Genomic DNA, 20,210 nt, shown 5'->3' with positions numbered 1-20,210 from the left:
ACTCCAGAGCCCAACATACACAATGATTAAGACTTTCTGCCAACTAGTTAGGCTCCTAAAAGCATTCCAGCTGAAAACAGGTTGGACAGTACAAAAGGTTTCGCCCCCCTCTCCCAACCCATCTCATCATCTTCAGCAGTAACAAAGTACAGAGGGAACTATGCTTTCACAGCAGTGCAAAAACAAGCCGACTCTATTCAAGCAAACAAAGATGGCTCCTAATTTAATACCCATGTGAGTTCGGGGTGCAGCCCTGTCTTTTTCAAGAGCTGCAAATAAAGGGAACAGGATCCTCAAATGAACTTTGTGGAAGGGCATTATGACAGAAAAGGTAATCTCTATTAAAAAGAAAGTCTCAAACAAAAGCACAGGAGTGAGATTTTGATGGATTCCTGCACTACAAACCATTGAAAAAAACTGCTAAATTTGGAAGTAGATCCACATATATCATTTCCAAACACTGCAACTGCAGGTGTCATGGCAAATTCCACTCTGTGAATACTTGACAGATGCTGCTGTCTTTACTGAGTGCATCTAGAGAACTGTAAACTGGGGAAACATGTTGGATCTGTATGTAAAATTTGCACAACGAAGATAATAGAATTTCTTACCCCCTGCAAAGGTGACTCATATCTACAAAAATATGTTTCACCATAAATTACGACATTTAGAAAGTCATTTATGGTGACACATTGAGTTTTTGTTTGACTGATTAAAAAACCTGACCAGTTGACATTTAGCAGAGTAGCACGTCTCTAACACGTGAAGCAGGGATGCATCCTTACCAAACAAAACATACTGCTCCCTGACATACTGTGATTAAACATCATGATTTCCAGATCAGCTGTCTGTGACCACAGAAATGAAGAACCAAGCAGTTCTGTCATTACTTGAAGTAGTTAGAAGTTCAATCATGTATCACAAAAACATCATCTTGAAAGAACTGCTTCTGGAAAATCCATTACAATGACAAAAAATATGACCCTTTCTCCTCCTCAGTTCACCATGATCTGCCATTTGGAAGCGATGCAGCAATATCAACAACTTCTGCTTCACTGTGTATCTCATCTGGGCCCACAAGTGCCTCTGCTATGGCACAAGTGCTTGCCCTGACAGGCAAAATGGTTTTTCACAATCTGTGGCTGTCTGTGTCAGACAATTTCAGGTGTCCTGCATTGTTGCTGTCTTTCAGTTTTGGTTTCCTGCACCCCCCTCAGAGCATCTTTTGGTACCACAGCTTGACTTCACAGACTTCTTTCTGGATTACATGACTCAGGGGATGCTGATTTGGTAAGACCTTGAAGCTGTTAAATGTGACTTAGCTAAACAAGACTAAACAGCTCTAGTGAATAAAAGCCTAACATATGGTTACTCAGAGGACAGTTTTAAGTCCTAACTGATCTCAGATGGACAGGACCCATAAACCCGTCAAGGAAAATAAAACATTTGGACAACATGTAAAAAGGCGAGAAAGTAAGAAAAAGATCTCACATAAGGGTTCCACTTCCAGTTGTCACTTCAGAGACATTCCAGATTTCATGTGGCATCTTAAGTCTTGACATCCAGAAATAATCATTTGGCATCACTCACCTCCAGCCTTTTTCACTAAACTACAGCTGCTTGTAAGCATTAGTTTGCTCAACAAACAAACAAAAGCATGACCCCACCACAGTAGCCTTAAAAGGCAAAATGGCAAAGGCCATCCAGGGAGGAGTAACAGCATTGACTTGATCTGTCTACCACTTCATTTTACCGCTTACCTAAAGTGGTGGTGGTAACAGATTTTTAGCTACTTACTATTGACTCTTAGAGGTTTTTTTCTGCTCTCCGCTAATCACTTGGTTAATAAAAGAACAACTATGGATACACTTTCTGGCATGTAACGAAATAAACATGAAGGGCAGTAAAAACTGGTTTCAGTTTCATGCTGCTTGTCAAAAAAGAGGCCTTCCTGTTAATCTTTCTTTTACTACAGTGACTGCTAGGAACTACTGAAGAAAATTGGGGTTTTCTTTTGCAAGTTACAGAGCAGTGGATCTTCTTAACAGAAAGATATTACCTCTTCTGAGTCCTTATATTATTTTAGCTAAGGTCTTTACAATCTCTAGTGTTGCCACTTTGAACACTGCAAATGCAATTCACTAGCTTATGACTGTTGAAAAAGTTATTTAATAGAGACTCTTCAAACACTGAAACTTCTCTTAACAAAGTTTATAATTAAAAAAAAAAAAAAAAATATCATGAAAACCCCAGGATGGGTCAACATCCTTTTTGCAGGTTAGCAGAGGTACAACTGTGAAACAATAGCCCCAGCACACTGGCAAAGGGCAAACCATGCTGCAGAAATGCAGATAAGAAGCTTTTGGTTTTTCTGAAATTGCAAGGCAATCCAAACTCTAATGTCAGTGTTGACTTCTCTGAAACAGTTTCAGCAAGCCTTTGCATAAACACTCTTTAGTTATTTTACTTATTTATTTATTAATTATTCATTATTCAGTTCACTATTGGTTAAAATGAAGGGAAAAGCCACATGCCAGCTCCCTGTCCTGTCACCTCAGGACTTGCCTTCTCTTTCCTCACATGTCACATCTGGACTGCTGTTTCAGCAAACATCTTGTTTTCTGTCAGGGAGCAGACTGCTGATTGTTGACGTGAGCTTGGTATGTGGTATCTTATAACAAATAAATGTGCCAAATGAGCTGCATAAAGCATGTGAAAATTTACTGGATGACCCACCAAAGCATAAGAACAAGCTGAACTAAGTGGTTATGATCCCCAGAATCCGTATTTCCTCCCAGTTATGTCCTTTCTCTCTGTTCCAGGGTACATTCTGTCTGCAAATGTAGATAAACTCCTGCACACTGTGTTAACTTGCTCAACAATTAAAAGAGCTGCAACAACTTAATAGCTGTGATTCAGTACTGACTGAAAGAAGCAGAAAAGAAATAAAAGAGATTTCCAAGCAGATCTCAGCAGATGCACTAATACAGTTTGGAAGGTAGCACAAAATTAACTGTCAAATCTTGTTGACAGCATGTGTATTTTAATACACACATTTTCCTGCACAAATTCTACAGTTTGGCTGGTGTCAGCCTGGCTCTTGACACCCCTCTTCAGAAAGCACGATAAAGGCTGCCATCACATCCATTGCCTATTACTATAGCAGTAAGTACTGGAATAGATCTATATGGAATGGATCTATATGGAATAGTACATGGTAGTGATTAAGCAGGTTTAATAGCAGTGAACCTCAAATTACACTGCTGGATTTGGAAATTATTTTGTCAATAGCATGGAAGAAAATTATCTACTTCTGATATCAAAGGGGCAGACGGGAACACTGGCTGGGTTGAACCACTGTTCATATATACCCCTGTAGAAGGAAGTGGATGCAATTCTCCAGCATGCCTTCACACCAACTACCAACAAATTGCACAAGTTACCTATTATTACTGCACATGCAATACCACCTTCAGCTGTACCAGTGAAGACCAGTTATGCAAACATGCCTCCTGCCAAAGCCTTCATGTCTGCTGCTTCTAGTCACTGGACAGACTGCTCTAAAGAGCAATGGAGTCATAGCATCTCACCCATTTGGTAGCTCTTCATAAGAATAATTTCACAGTGAAAATGGATTCGTGAGGTTTTAGTAAGGGGTTGTGGAAACCTGGAAAGGGAGTACCAGATGAAGGGACAGCATCATTCTATTTACTGTGCTGGCTGTACCACTGTTCCCTGGAAACAGCCACTGCTGGTAAAACTAGACATTTCCTGAGTCCAGATTCACTGTCTAGCAAATACATTTTACTGGTGTTTGCTAGCATATGGAAAGCTTCAGACATAACAGTAGGAAATCTCTACCTTGGAAGTATTTAGAAAAAAAAAAAAAGGAAAAAAAAACAACAAACCTTACAAAACTACAAACACCCCCACAACCCAGAGTAAAGCATACTTGATGGTCCCTGCCCTCTCCCACTAGCAAGACTGAGTATCACAAAGCTTACAACTAACCCTAATAAAACAGCTTATCTTGTAACAACCCCCCCTTCTTTTTTAAACAGTCTGAGCACTTGAGACTTTGACAACCAAAAAACAACAAAAACTTCCCCAAGTTCGGATTTAACCCAGCCACTGAACACATCAAAGCAGATGCTGTCTACACAACTTCTGTTCCAACTTCAGAGAGACAATATCGTAAACAACTCTCTTGGAAATGACTCAGTGTCACAGAGATACACCACAGAATCAGGGATTTTATTATTGCTATGGTTCCACATAACGTGTCTGCTTCTATGTTCGTAGGATGCCTACTTTGGTTGCTCTTTGTCAGCCAACGCATGCATTCCATGTAACATACAGTGCAAACACCTTTTAGCCACTAATAGCATCAAAAGTAGGACAGCAGTGTGCTTAGCTATTAACACCTTGCAGATTGCTTCACTGATAACAACAGTTGGCCAGATCATTTGGCTTTTACTTAAGCCAAATCAAATCAAAATACCACAAACAACCAACTTGCTTAGCCACCTGAAAAGCATCTTAAAAACTCCCGATAAATAAGGAATAAAACAGGTAACTTAATGAGACCAATTAAAAATACAGAAGTCCAAAAGCATAATATTAAAGTTAAAAAAAAAAAAAAATCAAATTAATCTTTCCCACTTTACCTTCTTCCTTCAACCAGCTCACACCTGTACAACTCAAACATTTTTAAGAGGTGCTCCAGGGAAGTTTGCAACTTCCTGAAGCTAAAAGAAACTTACAGTTTCCACTGCTAAGTCTTCACTCTTAGGAGCACATCAGAGCTGCTAGTCTTCCTTATGTAAGGAAAAAGAGATGAAGTTTACAGCAATAATCTGAGGCTAGAAAGAACACTATTGCAACACAAATTTAAGACATTTCCCTCACATTCAGTAGGACTCTTCCACAATACAATAATCAACAGAGGATCTCTAACCTACTACTTGCATTCACAGCACAGCCTCTGCCTAAAAAAAAAAAAAAAAAAAGCTAAAAAAACCTAGAAAAAATGACATCAGTCAAACCTGTCTGAATAGGAGCTCTGTGGCTAATCAGGGAAAGATCATTATTCTGGCCTCAGTAACTAAAATTATGAGTACTACAAAACCCATGCTAAATCTTCCCATGACAGAATACAGCCCCAAAGGAGTTCAGCAAAGACATGTCAGGTGGAGCCTCCTTACCCCAGTTAAACAGTTTCATGAACTTTGCAGAGGCAGTGTTGTGTGGAACTGTCTCTTCGTCCCTTCTTCCCCACTGCAAGATTAAGGAAACAATCAGTCACCTTATTCATTTACCACACACAGAGCTTATTTACAACAATAAAATAGGACCACTGTGGAGTGGCAAGCCCTCCAAGAAATCATCTGCTTGCACAGAGACCACATGGGTCAGGAGAGACATCTTCCTAGTCATCCCACCAGGGCAAGATCAGAGCCCCCACCCATCCCACCAAAAAGCAGATCAATTGGATTATACAAAAGAAAAAAAAACAAAACAAACACCTCTATTCACACATTTTCAATGGAAAAGAAAAAAAGAACAAATAGTGTGCTACCCTGAAGCATTTATCTTGCAGGGAAATCTTTTCCATGTGCCACTCAATTTTGCCTCATATCCTTTTTGAGGATGACAAAAGCAGGCTGACCACAGTTATGCAGCACTGGGCTCCACCAAAGGGCAGACAGTTCAAGTGTCTATTTAACCTATTCATGTCTGCCTTTCTCCTTTACCTACTCTGATGTTTACCCGCAAAAGGATAAACATTATTGGATATATCATTTGGATATTTTACTGTGACTACAATGAAGGTTCTTCAGTGAGAAGATACTTCCCAAAATTATGAGCTGTTCATTCTTTCTGGTATTGTTTTGGCTTGGGGTTGTGTTTTTTGTTGCTTGGGATTTTAGACTTCTTTTTGTTTGTTTGCTTGTTGGGGACATGGTTTGTTTTGTTTTTTTTTTGTTGCTGCTGTTCACTTATTTTTTTCTGACAAACCAAGAGTCTGAACCTGTGCCCATGAAATTCAAATGCATTTTGTTGATGAATTCAATGGCAGACAAGGAAGGCAGGAGGACTCTTACTTCCCCGAGCATTTGCTACAGATCCAACCCTGCTGAATGCAGAAAGTCCTGATGCCGTTCTTTCTGCAACATGTACCCATGCAATTTCCTCTTGTTGATTACTCATGGCAAGAGGTATTTGAGGAGACTATGTTGGCAGTGTTGATGGAAGCTGAATGGATTCTCTTTGGCCCATCATGACACTTCTTTATAGGTTAATGGAAATGACCAAGAATATCTTGAAGGGAAAATAACGAACATCTTCCCTCCTCTGTGTCAGTGGTAGCAAGATGCTCACTTTAAAAGGTCTTTTCTAAGGCATGTAAGCATCACATCATGAAGGCAGGTAACTAAACATTGCCATATCTGATTAAAAATAATTTTTCTTGAACTTTCTAGTCTTGCTTCCAAAACAATTAACTTCTTTCCCTCAGGACATTCTAGGGGATTCATATCTTAACTATAACATATGCTAACAGAAGAAAATCCCACATTTTAATAATAAGCAGAAAACATATTTAGAAAGGACAAACCTACAGTATTTGACATTGTGACATGTGAAACCATGAAAATTCTCATGCTAAGTCATGCAAATTATGGTACAAATTGTACCAGTTAGCCAGCAGGCTAACCCACAAGGCATGCAGCAGCACAAAAACAAAGAGGCATCATTTTCTATTCAAATCTCAACATTATTGTTTATAGTGTCACTACTGTGCTGTCCACATATTAATCATGCTCCTTTTCCCCATTAAACACAGGGTACTTTTTCTCTCTCTGTTATACACTGAAGGACTCAAAATCCTATTTACCATCAAGAAAAAAAAAAAGCAAAAAACTTCCATTTGGTTTGTGTACTAGTCCTTTTTAATTATTTCTTTACTTCTCTGACCTAGCTCAGTTTGCATCTAGTGCAATTCTCTCACTTGCTCTGCCTCTTTTCCCAATTATTTCCATATTGTATCTATTCCACTCCCATCACTAGGGCAGCATTTTATTGGGGTGTATTTAAATCCAAAAATGATACTTCATCTTCTCTTGAAGTCTACTGCTTCTCTCAAAAGCTTTCTGAGCTCTGCCTGAAAAATCTGAATTGCTTCAGTTTTAAAGCCAACGTATCAGATTATCTTCCCATTATCATCCTAAACCTCTAGACTTACTTCAAGCATTATCTATCAGAAATGTAGCTTCTCTAATGACATCCATCAATGCTTGTTTCTTAAGGGTTGCTTAGAGATGATCCCTGCTTTTCTACTCAGCAAGTCTGGAGAGCCTCTTCCCCCTCTTGTTTAGTGAAATGAGTGAGCTTCTGCCTTAATGCAAGGGGTTCTGGGTGGTACATGAATGTTTCTTGAGATGTATCGGGAGCTTCTGCAATGAAATGATCAGGTTGGCATAGGATAAAATAACCTTTAATTGCTTTAAAGCATCTGTACTAACCACAGTACCAGGTTCAAGAAACAACTGCGGGAGCAGTTCCACTGGGTTTTTTAAAATTACTGGGTACTGGAACAGTAAGATATCCCTGAAAGTGTATTTCTAATGTTTCTGTTTCAAGTAAAAACAAATGAACCAGGAAGGCTCCAGAGTAATAATTCATGCCATCATCCAATGTCAACATTATTTTACTACTCTAAACTTCAAGAAAGAATCACCAGAAAACAGAGGAAAAATACAGCTAGACACAGACTGCTGGAAAATAATACCAGTCTGCTCAGGCTTATGTAAACAAGTAACTACAATGTGGACGGTCTCTCATAGCACAAGCACAAGGAAGCTGCTGTCATATGACAATGTTTTCATAATCTGCACTTTCATCGTAATGACTTTTAAAGTACCAAATATTTCTAAAACAAGTCATTTTGAAATAGTTTCTGAGACTCTTTTAAAATGGCTTATTTCTAACGACAAGCATTAAATTTGAAGAGGTTAACTAGCAGGGAGAAAAGTTCAAAGTCACCATGGATAGCTCATCCTTTCAGATGCATCATTAGCTGTTGCCAGCATTGTGAGTGCATGTGCATGTTTAAAAGAAACAAATGTGCATGCTTTTGTCCTGCTCCATTATAAATAACAGCAACAACAAATAAAACAAGCAAGGAGCTGCTCATTAAAATTATTCTGAATGCTGGAATTGCAAGGAGTGGTTTTCACAACAGATAGCCAATGCAGACACATTGCCTTCCACTGGTAGTTGACAGAATTTCACTTGGTGCATTCTCATCACTATTTTGCTTACTAACTGGTATCATTAAAGAAGACAATAGCAATACATAAAGTCACTTCTATCAAGGTATAAATCACCATATAAGATACCAGGATGATATCCAGCTATGACTCCTCGAGAGGAAAGACAGAAAGAACTTATCTTCTCAACAACTTACAAACAGACATTTAATATTTACTTCCAAGAAGAAAAAACAAAGTAATATAGTTAGACACTTCCAAGGATCGGCAACAGAGACTCCATTTGCTAACTCTACCTTTTGTTTAGACCTCAGAAAATAAGTAGTATGCTGGCATTCTTCTCAAACAAGTTTGTATTTAAACATTCAGGCACTATCCTTTTCACTAGATAAAAGACATCTGGATGATAACAGAATGTCACAATTCTCTAAACAGCTTTCGGGGGGGCAGCATTAAAGCAAATACTTCTTTTCCCTCCCCAGATCCATGAAACAGATGTTCAATCTTCAGACAGAATGACCCACTACAAAATACAATAATGTGGAAATGATGAAGCCAAGGAAGTCCATAATTAAGCAGGCCAAACCCCAAACCCCAAATTACAAATGTACCATCCTAATATAGCCCTACATGGACCCTGACCAATGGTGCACAAACAGGAGTTTAATTAAGTTTATCTGAAATAGAAATTTGTCAACCACCCCCCACAAAAAAATTACACTGAAGACTGCAAGGCATCAGCTTAACATGGTTCAGGCCAGCAACAATGCAGACACAGTAACTGTTTACCAACCCCTCAAACTAGAAATAACAGTCATGCTGCTTCAGAAATATTTTTGTAACATCTGCATCAGTTCAGCTGACTGTTCTCCAGGCAATTTCTGCAGTGCTGTATTTTGCATAGTTGAGCTGAATGAAGTTTGAAAGAATTTAGAATTGACAGTAAGAAAGAATTATCTTAATGACAGGGTTTAAATTCCCTGTTCTCACGTCACTGCTTTTTCCCAAGGCCACAAACAAACTTATCTAATGGACAGCAGTGACCCAGAAATAAGATCTTACCTTTGATCTTGCCTTGTTGGAGAGTAAGCCAACCCAGTAGCTCAAAACAACAAAAATCCTAATGTTGACAAATGAATGGTAATTGCTTCTTGCCCACCATGTCAGTCCCTGGTGTACTCGGGACAATCACCCAGAATTTGTGAGTCTATGCTATAAAATCAGGGCTGGCTACTAGTTTCTTGGCAGAGATTGAAAGGGCTTCCTTATCTCCATAGTCTGAACCATATTCCCCACCATCTAAAGCATCGCAACTCAAACAGTTGGGGATTTTGAGGAACAACATTTAAGGATAATCAGGAAATAACACACTCCCCAACATATCCTGGGAGCAGCAGCAGCAGCTGTCAGTAGTGCTTAGCAAGAGAGCTGCACTGGAGTACTGGGTTTTGGCCTCAGGTAGCTCATGCTGATCATTCCATGAATTCGAGATTTATAAACGCAAAGCAGTTCTGAAATATGCCCTGAAAGGACACAGATGAAGAAAACACTGAGATTTCACCACCTTTCTCTCTGACCCTTCCCTACTCAATTATCAAGTGAAGTTTAATAAAACTTGAGCTGCTGCCTATCTGAATAAGCAGGTAAACACAGGGGATTAGCATGCAGCTTGGCTAATTCACTTTAAGAATTTACTTGGATTAACTCTAAATTGTGTTTAGCAGACAAGCTTTTAGTGCATACAAGAGGTCACATGAATTAAGTAGGCTGTTGTAAATTCACACCATACTTCAGTGATTACTCAGCTTCTCTGATTAGGTCCTCAGCATACATACCACCCAATGGAGACTACAAATACTTCTATGAGAATATTTGGGAGATACCAAGGATTCAAGTGGAAAATTAAAAGCCATGAGGCAGAATGCAGTCAGTGTTAAAAACAGAATAACAACAACAACAAAATCTAACACATACAATGACAGAAATGCTGGTGTTCAAGCACTACTTAAATGCACTGCTGCTTTTCAGATACGCTCCTTTTGCACATCTTTTAAAGAGCAAGAAAGAAGAAAAAACAATCATATTGGAGAAAAATGCAACTGAATAGTAATGGACTCTTAGAAAAAGTAGCAGCCTGCCTCAAACTCTCCCCTTGGAACTCAGTGCACATTAGCATGGATACAAGCATTAAATGCACACACACTTCAAAGCCTCTTTAAGACAGTTTGTAATGAAAGAATAAGCCATAAACCATTACTTGGGAACCACTAAGATCTTTCTTTTGCAGCTATACAAATAAACTAAGATGTCCAAAGGATTCAGGCCACAAAAGGAGAATGTACTGAAATCCACCCACAAACTAGATTTTTTAGGCATCCCACAATTGCAATCCACCAGCTGTGTCCACAACACCAAAGCTGAAGGCCCATGCAGTGCTCCTGTGACCCCAAACAAAGCCCACTTAGGCATGCTGGGTCTGATTTGCAGTCTCTCCCACTGCGGAGCTGCCTCTCCTAGGCTGGCCAACTTTAGAGTCACCATTTACTCCTCTCTTGTGGGACTTCACCCGGAGTGCTGTGTTCAGCTCTGGGGCACCCAGTACAAGAGGGATGTGGTGGAGCTGTTGGAGCAAGTCCAAAGGAGGTCGCAAAGATGATCAGGGGACTGGAGCACCTCTGCTTTGGAGACAGGCTGAGATAGTTGGGCTTGTTCAGCCTGGAGAAGGCTCAGGGGAGACCTGATATCAACCCTCTAGGAACTAAGAGCAGCCTACAAGAAAGCTGGAGAGGGACTTTTTATACACATGTGTAGTGATAGGACAAGGGGGGGGATGGCTGAAAAGAGAGTGTTTTTAGGTTAGGTATAAGGACTATGAAAATGGTGAGGCACTGACACAGGTTGCCCAGAGAAGCTGTGGCTGCCCCATCCCTGGCAGTGCTCAAGGCCAGGTTGGATGTGGCTTTGAGCAACCTGGTGTAGTGAAAGGTGCTCCTGGCCACGGCAGAGGGAGTTGGAACCACATGAGCTTTCAGGTTCCCTTCCATCCCAAACCATTCTATTATTCTATGATTCTGTACAAACATGTGGCACAGCACACTGGCAGAATTGATACTGGTTTTGATAAAACCAATGCCTGCTACTTGGTGAGCTGCTGTGTAAGCCCATTGCTGGGTCCTGACTCCCTTGGGTCCCACAGCAGCCTCCTTCCAAGAATGTTCCACTTAACCCAGCAGCCAATATTGCCAGCTGGAAAGAGTAAAACAATTTAACCAAATCCTCAGAGTTTTCCAGTATAGCTATACTGGCATCCCCCTCTAGTGGAGGCACAGCTTATACCAGCAAGAGTCCCCACCGCAGGGTCCCACAGGGGAAGTTGTTCAAACCACAAGTGGTATGGTCACAGGGAGGTGTGGGGCACTGAATGACTTCTGCCACAACTCCAGGAGGCAGCTGCAGAGCAGCTTCACATTTGAGTTTGCTACCAACTGAGAAACATCCCCTTATCCTGGTAACTCCAAGGAAAGTGAGTATTTCCTCTCCCTTTTTTTCCACACGCCTGTCAATGTCAAAGCATGATGAAGCAGGATGCATCTTGAACGCCAAAGCCTTTCCTGCAGTTTTGTGCCACTCTCCTGAAGAAAAAAAGCAACCACTTTCCCACAATAATCATATCAAGAGTCCCCTCACAGAGCCTTCATAGCACATTAGGAAAAATTTAAAAACAACTGAAAAAACTGTAAACAAGTCTCTCAATCAGAACTTTGTCATTAAAATCTAGGCAATTGGCTTCGTAAGAAACTCTGTGGAGATGCAGAGGTTGGAAATATGCAGGACCATGGCAGAAGTGTTTGTTCAGCCATACTAGTTTTAAGACATTTATGTGTTCTACAGCCACGTAATTCCCTCCTGTCATTGGGTTGTCATCACCTTGCACAACTCTCCCTGTGTTTTTTTCTGTAGGCTGAACCTCTTAGGATGCTTTTGCATGAGAAACACACCATGCTTGTTGGAGAACCAGGCACTAAGCCACGTTATTCCTACCGTTTTCAAAATTGCAATAATTCTAGAGCCCTATTTTAAGCCTATTCACTAATTACCAGAGTTGCTTTGATCATAATAATAACCTAAAGTCTCAGTCAGCTTCCAGTCTCCCTTGCATAGGCTATTTGAACTAGGACACTACAACTGCTGTAAACAAGCAGCTGAGAGACCAGTGGAGCAAAGAGATTAATTTGGAAAAGTCTTATCTAATTTGCAAGGTTACTGTATGGGGAAACACACTGCTCTGAGATGAAGTTTTCATCAGTTCCATCCAAAGCTTTAGAAAAAGCAAAATGAACCTCATGTGTTGCCAGCCACACCAGGACAGCTCTGAAAGCCCTGAGCAGAAACCACGCTCAGGGCAAGTCAAAGGCATCCTCACTCATTTCCACAACTCTCCATATCTGCCACATTTTAGGAGTGAGAATAAGCAAAAGGAAAGACAACTAAACTTGATAGGCATTTATAACAGTATCTTTCAAGTACAAGATTTCACATTTAAGATGTTATTCTTTGAACATTAGACACAGTAACCAAAAGAAAACAGAACCCACCAAGAAAGTCCACAAGTACCTGATGCAGGCATGGGAATCAAAGGAATACTGTGTCTTGACCACAATAATTACTGCCACAGTTCTTCCCAGTGGAAAGCCCATTCTTCTAGGGGCAAGGTGACCTGACACAGTTGTTTCCTTGATATATTTACCTGCAGTCTTCCACTGAGGTCTCCTGTGTTCAGTCAGCCAGTTGAGGGCCAGCAGCTGTAGCTGGTGCTACTACTCAACAGTTTGCTTTGCCTTTGCCCAAAGCAGCAGGAGAGCGGAGGTGCTCACCACCCAGCAGGCTGCAGCGCCACAAGCTGAAGGAATGGCGACTGCCACACCGGCAGCATCCCCAGTGCCAGGATGAGCCCTTCCACCTTGTTTGCCACCAGCAAAGCTGATTCAGAAATGAGCAGCAGACAAGCTTGGCCTTTGTCTGCACCAGCCTCCCAGTGACGCCTACAGCCTGGTTGGGGATGGGAAAGGGAAGACATGTTGCTCTTCTCACACCTCAGCTACGCAGCACCAACCCATTCCCTCTCTCAGCCACCAGCAGCAGCTCAAGGCTTCGGGACACCATCCTGCAGGTGAGATGTCCATAATGGGTCAAAAGCAGATTGTGCTATCCACAGCTAAACATTTAGTGAAATCCAGCAGCTATGGAACCTCTACAAATGCCGTACAGCAACAAACAAATCAACACTTGCCATGTTTTCAAGGTACATAGCCAATTTCCTCCTTGGAGATCAGCAGTCTCTCTTCTTTCCTTCAAATACCAACCTGAAGTATAACCACCTAAAATACAGATGACCTGTACATCATCTCCCTTGACTTCTCAGTTACCAGGAAGTCTTTGCTGGAGCTTGTGTTAAGCTCAGCGCTCCTAAATAATCACCTACCCATCCAAAGAAGAGAAAAAATTCTCTATGCAGTTAAATACTCATCCAACACATCTTTTTATTTAATTTGAATAAAGCTGCAGCTGACTTCTTCACAATCAAAAAAAGGATACTGCTATAGTTATACATATATTTTTCCATCCAGGCTGAAAACAATCACCCCCAAATGGCCAAAGAATTTCTAAGAACAGTCTATATAAACTGCTCCCATAAATAATGTACTGGCACTATTTCATATTTGACATACACACCCTAAAAAGAGGGGAAGGAGAGAGGGAAAGGGGCTTACAATGAAAACCAGTCTGCATTTCATTTGCCAGATTTTTACCACTCTTAAAATCTCCAGTATTTTGTACAGAAAGATGTTGCCTTTGATGGCAATCCAGTGCTTCTTTGATTGCTTCTGCAAGCACTGCAGTATGCAATACATTTTGGAGCTGACAAAGAAATGGATGTACTGTCTAGAGAGTGCCTGTGAAATTCACCCTACTCAGAAGGTCACTGTGGCATGTAAATTCCTAGAGAAAAGGCTAAATGGTGTGTAGGTCTCATGCTGGAATATTACAGAGAGTTGAAGTTCATTGTATCAACTATCAAGCTCATCACCATTTTTTCCAGCAGTTTCATAAAGCCACTTCAGGAGATGTTTGCCTGCTATTCACAGCAGAAGCAAAAGCAGAAAAACAGTATTAGGCTTGCATACTTGGCACCTTTGTATTTTTAAATAGAAGGTGAAAGCAACTCCAAATGATGTCTTTCAAGTTAAACTAATTTAAAACAAAAATAATCCAGTTGGCACAAAACTGTAATGAAGTTCTCACCAATACAGTACCTGTGCCCCCCAAACATGTTTCCTCCTAAAATAGATACAGCCTTCCCACTTTCACAACTGGAAGCACTTCTTTTGCTACCAATCCACACTACTTACCACCACCTCAGCAGCAGACTACACTGCGATCTGCAGGTGAGAATTGGCAAGGGGCAACACTTACCTCCTGTTTCCCAGCAGCAACAACTGCCAGGTCCTCATCCAACTCCACCAGCAATAATCTTCAAGCATTTGGAAAGCAGAACACTTTCCACATGCACCAGTGGAGGACACCAGGCAGGCTATTCATTGCAGGAGTGGCCTGAGGAGGAGGGATGCAGCTCCTCCCACCCCAGCAGTGCTGCTGGCAGGGACACACATGCCTTAGCCAGACTCCTTGAACCAGAGAAGCCATGCACATCTGTGGCTGGCTTCATCTGCCAGGAGAGCAAGAAGGTTCATTTTCTTTTAAAGAAGAAATGTTTCTTTACCTGGGGGTGTATGTGCCAGCTCTCACCTGATGTGCACTAACATTATTGCCTACATGATGTGGGTCAAGAAGGAGCCAGATCCAGTAGGAAGGAGATGCAGGACTGAGAAAAATGTGTTTAACAAATTACTCCAGTCTGTGCCTGTCAGAAAATTCTGGAGAGTATGCAGTGATCCAAGCAAGGCTATTGTTCCTCTATAGAGAAATGCAATGCCTTAGGCACCTCAAAAGGTCTTTTTCAAGAGCTCATTAGAAAAAAGCAATGATCACAGAGTTGCTGTGTGGGATACGGATGCGTGTATACTACCCAAACTGGCATTAAATAGCCTCTTTTCCTTACTGGTGCGAAATATTGCACAAATGAAAACCACATTTTCAAGAATAAGAGGCACCAGTCATTAAAAAATGAAAATTGATCCTAGAATGCAACCATCAGCCAAGCCATGACCAAGACTTTTCAAACCAGGTGTGCTGCTAATCAGCTTGAGCGTGGGAGAAGGCAGTCAAGAAACAGCAATAGATGAGAGGAGGAGACATCCTGATATACAAAAGCAGACACTTGTCAGAATTCTCCTCTATCTTCAAAAATCAAAACAAAGCACCTGATCTGCTTCAGATGTTCAATTTCATTTGCTTCAATATGCTAATTCGGTATAAGAATACACACAGGTAATGGGGTTCTACTTGTTTTAAAGTAACAAAGCTTGAAAGATAAGTGAAGAAAACCAAAAGTCCCCTGAAATGTAAGCAGAACAGCAGATCTTATTCCCTCAATAGAGCTTTCACTTGTCCAGGGAATAATTTTGTCTTCTACCAAAGCAACATATCAGCAATGCACCTGATCCAAAGCTGCTCATGCTGGTACAGATTTTGCCATTGACATCTATGTGCCATGAATGAAGCCTTAAGATTCTGAGTTAGCTGTGAAGGAAATTCAAGAGCAAACACTGAATATGTAAATTCAGCCCTAATGTTGCATGACTGAGAAGCGTCACATTTCTACAGCATCACCACACAACACATGGAAAAGCGAAGTCAAACACACACATGGAATGCTACATAATCACTACCAGCTTAAGCCATTACCACCTCAATTATCATTAAATCTTAAGATTTCAAATGAGTTCTTACCTGAAGAGAAAGCAACCTGAGAGAAAAGGACAGAGGAAGAAAAAAAAGAAAAAAGCAAATATTTTTTTCAGCTATTAGCATTGCCTTTTGATAACTTCTGTGCGTTTATTTTAATACAACCACACTGTTTACTTTTTTAGAAGTTTGTTTCCTCTTCTTTTCATACTACTACACTGTTCAAAAGAATAATACTCATTGTTAGGGAAGAAGCAGTGAAATACATGATAAAATACTGTTTGCTTTATGCTCCTTTCAGTAAAACACTTGTATGTGTCTTCTCCCTGGCTTTATTTGTAGAGGCTGCAGTTCAAATAACCCATTTAGATGGTAAACTGACCTGAAGTGTCCCTTAAATTACATACACTTTCCTTTATGAAATGGAAGAAATCCTCCAAATGTAACAACTTCCAGTTTTGGAATGGAAAGGACAACAGCCTCACAGTACAACCTGTTCCCATTCTCAAATTTCTAGGTGTCCGTGGACATCACCAAGATCAAGAGCAATGTATGTGAGAGCTCCTCAGGCAGCCCTGTTGGCAACAGAACTGCTTTCCGTTTTCCTCTGTGCCCATACACTAAAGAAGCCCCATGCAAAGCAATCGACAAGGTAACAACAATCAGCAAGTGCTGGCAGGTCACCACCTAGAGGTGCTCAGAGACAGGACTTCTGGAGGAGGAAGCTTACCTCTAGGAGCTGATGCACAAAACTGCTGGGTAGTCAAAGGTAAAATGGTGGTAATCTCCCAAAGACAAAAGCTACTCAGAATTAACATTTTTGTTTAAGCCTCTGAATATTGACAAAGCAAGCTCAATATGGAGAGGCTACTGAGAAACAATTAACTATTCATTAAGATGTTACTAATGTCTCATCAAAGCAATGTTAAGTCCCACCAAAGTTTCAGCTCCAGAGCAAAACACTTTCTTAAACGCTCCCTCCTGGATTCCCACATGGTTTCACTGTGTGACACCTACTACAAGACCAAGTTAAAGACAGATTTTTATTTTTCCCATTTCTTAGCAGAGAAGGAATGATATTTTAGTTGTTACAGTCTTCCACAGCTACTGATGAAAACCATGCAGCCATAAGTATCTTTGCACACAATTGTAAGATCTTCTGTTACTTGCTCATTGTATTCATGTATTATAGCTAGGTGCTCAGTATAGCACTACTTCAATTTTGCATTTCCCATATGCTGTGTCTCAAAAGCTGTTTAACCTTTCTACTCTCAGTATTTGGAAGAGGGGAGGAAAAAGAAAGCAGGCACCAGTCAGTATTTTCCTCTCTCCAGCCAGCACCATTTCTAGTAACTTCTGAGAACAAGGTTTATAGCAGCCAAGGGTCTAATTAGTGCAACCTGTAATAGAGAGTGATAAGGACAACACTATACTGAGCATGAAACAGTGTTTCCCAGCACTCCTAAATAACACTTCCTTAGTTATTTGCTTCTGAAAATCCAGAACAACCACAGTTCAGGTACAACTCCACAGGATGAGACAGTGTCAATCTTTTCTGGTGAAAGACAGAGACAATCTTTCCTGGAGAAAGACAACATCTGATTTTGTGTAGTTAATATTTAATAAAAACAACAGTAGAACACACGCCTATCAAGTTGCCTTGTAAATTCGAGCGCATATCAGTTAAGGAGAAGCACACGACACGCCTACAGCCGACATTAGCAAGCTGCAGGACAGAAGTGCACTTACGCCTGTGCACACAGAGCACCCCTTCACCACTGAAATTGCCAGAACACATTATTTTAGTACTACCGTATACCCCATTCTCGCACAAGAGTAACAGGCTACATGGCACGCAGTCCTGGCTGCCAAATTGAAACCTGATTCTCAGACCTGAGAGTGACTCATTTTAGACCAAATGGTACTACACACCAACTCTGACTTAGCCTGCAAGAGGCTTTCTTTGAAAAGATAGTTGCAGCAGTTTTTCACAGTGCAGGACTGTGGCTACCCCAATCCCCCAAAACTTCGAGGGCACAGCTTGCCTACAAGGACTCCTGCAAGCTATTCAGCCTTGACTCTCAAAAAAAGCCCCAAAACTACATCAAAGGAGGAAAAAAAAAAACAAACCACCCCCCCCCCCAAAAAAAAAAAGCAAACAAAACCAACAAACAAACAAAACAAAACGAAAATGGAAAAGGAAGGAGGGATTTGAGCAGCTTCTCATTTATTCACAGACAACTGAAATCAGAAAGGTGTGAGCTGTTTCACAGAGAAACTCCACCAAAAAAAAAAGTTTAGACATTGCAACAGCTTTCTGATAAAGGGCTATGCAGAAATCTTTTCCCCTCATTTCCATAGGAAGAAGGGTTTGGGGGGTGGTTCCCATTGTAGAACTGTTTAAAAAGAACATGCAGAAAGGAATGAAAGGAAAAAACTTGGTCCCTCCGGTTCCACCTCTCTCTTCTCACTTCAGTTTTCTAACGGCTTTTGTCCGAAAGCATCCACCCTGCTCCCCACTCTCCCGGTCTCTCCCTAATACTCCATACCTTGTCCTAGCCATTCATCCCCTCCCTGTCCTTTGCCTTTGTGAACCCCAAAGATACAGGGACATAGTTCCCATCTGACTTTAGCAGGGAATTCGTCCGGAGGACTGAGGAAGTCAGAAGAGAAAGGTGGCAACCATTTTTTTAGGTAGGACTTTTTCCACTGCCCTAATTTGGTGTATGTAAATCCAAAGAGTCTTCACGGAAGAAGAATTAAATAAATAAATCAAGTTAAAAATCAGGACAGCCCCTAAGTGAGCGAACAGTGGCAGTACTGTTAGCGTCCCTTAATCAAACAAGTGTCCATCACTTACTCCACGCCAGCCTCGGAGATGCTAGTCCTGGAGGCACAGCCGCCTGACCCGACGCCAGCAGCCCGTTAAAGCCCGTCTCTAACGCGTTCTCTGCCGGACCCCCGCCGCTGCACCTCCCCCTTACCCTGCCGCGCACCCGTCAAACTTCGCACCACTGTCCAAAATACTGAAGAAACCGCCGAAAAAAAAAGAAGGGATAAAAGACGCCATGGACACAGACCCCGCGGAGAGAGAGCAGCGGGCAGCTTCCCGCAGGCGGGGCACCTCACCTCACCTCACCTCCCGCCCGCCGCCCCCACCACCCCCCACCCCCCCCCGCCCCGCCCCGTCCTGTCCCGTCCCGTCCCGTCCCATCCTTTCCGCGGGGCGCTTACCTGCGGGCGCTGCGCGGGGTTCCGCGGGCGCGGATGGAGGGAGGGAGGGAGGGACGGAGGGACCGCGGCGCCGCCGCCGGCGCGCACAGAGGGAGGGATGAGGGGGGAGGGGGCAGGGACGGGAGGGAACGAGGGAGGGTGGGAGGGAGGGAGGAAGGGAGGAAGGACGGGCTCCCTCCTCCCCGTTGCGCCCGCCTCCGTCGGGCTGGGGCCCAGGTGCGCCCCGGTCCGCCCCGCCGGGCCGCGCTCCTGCCCCGCTGCAGACGCAGAGGGAGGAGAGCGGCGCGCAGGGCGCGGTGAGCTGCGGCATCTCGCTCTGCTCTCGGCTGCCCGGCTGCTAGCGGAGCCCGGCCCGTGGAGAAGGGTACCTCGAGGAAGGGCGGTGTGGGACTTCGGGGCAAGGGCTGCCCGGCACCGGTGTGCAGTTGGATCTGGAGCAAACAGTTCTCTCGTGAGAGTCTTCCGACCTCCTGCCGATGTCGGCAAAGACCGTTCGGCAGGCACAGTTACAGGAAGCATCAATCCGTACGCTCACCGAACCCGTATAAAGAGGCAGGGTTGTACAGTGGATACTTTTCCAGACTTAGAAGAGTTATATTATTATACAAAACCTGGTTCAAATTACTTCTTCCCCCAGTCCCCCACCTCCCGCCAGCTGCTCTCAGTTCTTAACTTTGGAATAAGCTGATTTAGTTGGATTGCAGGAGCATCTAGAGGCCGCTTTTGCATGTGCATGCATCAAGTGAAAAGACAGTGTATGCTGTTCCGCGCTTAAGTGTTCAGTAGCTGAAATGGCTGGCTAGGTGCTTCAACCCCCTGGAGAGATTTCTAGAGAGATTG

At 42.3% G+C, this 20,210-nt stretch overlaps 1 protein-coding gene across 3 annotated transcripts in view; it reads right to left on the bottom strand.

Moving 5' to 3' along the window:
* The window catches only part of LPAR1 (lysophosphatidic acid receptor 1), a 73,305-nt gene extending 53,436 nt beyond the window's left edge, over positions 1–19,869 (bottom strand). The window contains exons 1-2 of one of the 3 annotated variants that reach the window (XM_062604367.1): positions 19,371–19,457; positions 5,205–5,277 (exon numbers count right to left, since the gene is read on the bottom strand). The gene's annotated coding sequence lies outside the window, so the exon portion shown is untranslated. Of the gene's footprint in view, positions 1–5,204; positions 5,278–19,370; positions 19,471–19,738 lie in introns of those variants that run through there. The other 2 variants (XM_062604368.1, XM_062604366.1) reach the window with 2 other exon arrangements.
* Positions 19,870–20,210: the final 341 nt, after the last annotated feature.

The sequence above is a fragment of the Pezoporus occidentalis genome, unplaced genomic scaffold (assembly GCF_034315485.1).
Source record: "Pezoporus occidentalis ecotype Australia unplaced genomic scaffold, CSIRO_AGI_Poc_V1 ctg86, whole genome shotgun sequence".
Taxonomy (NCBI): Eukaryota; Metazoa; Chordata; class Aves; order Psittaciformes; family Psittacidae; genus Pezoporus; species Pezoporus occidentalis.
This window is presented reverse-complemented; position numbering and strand designations above follow the sequence as displayed.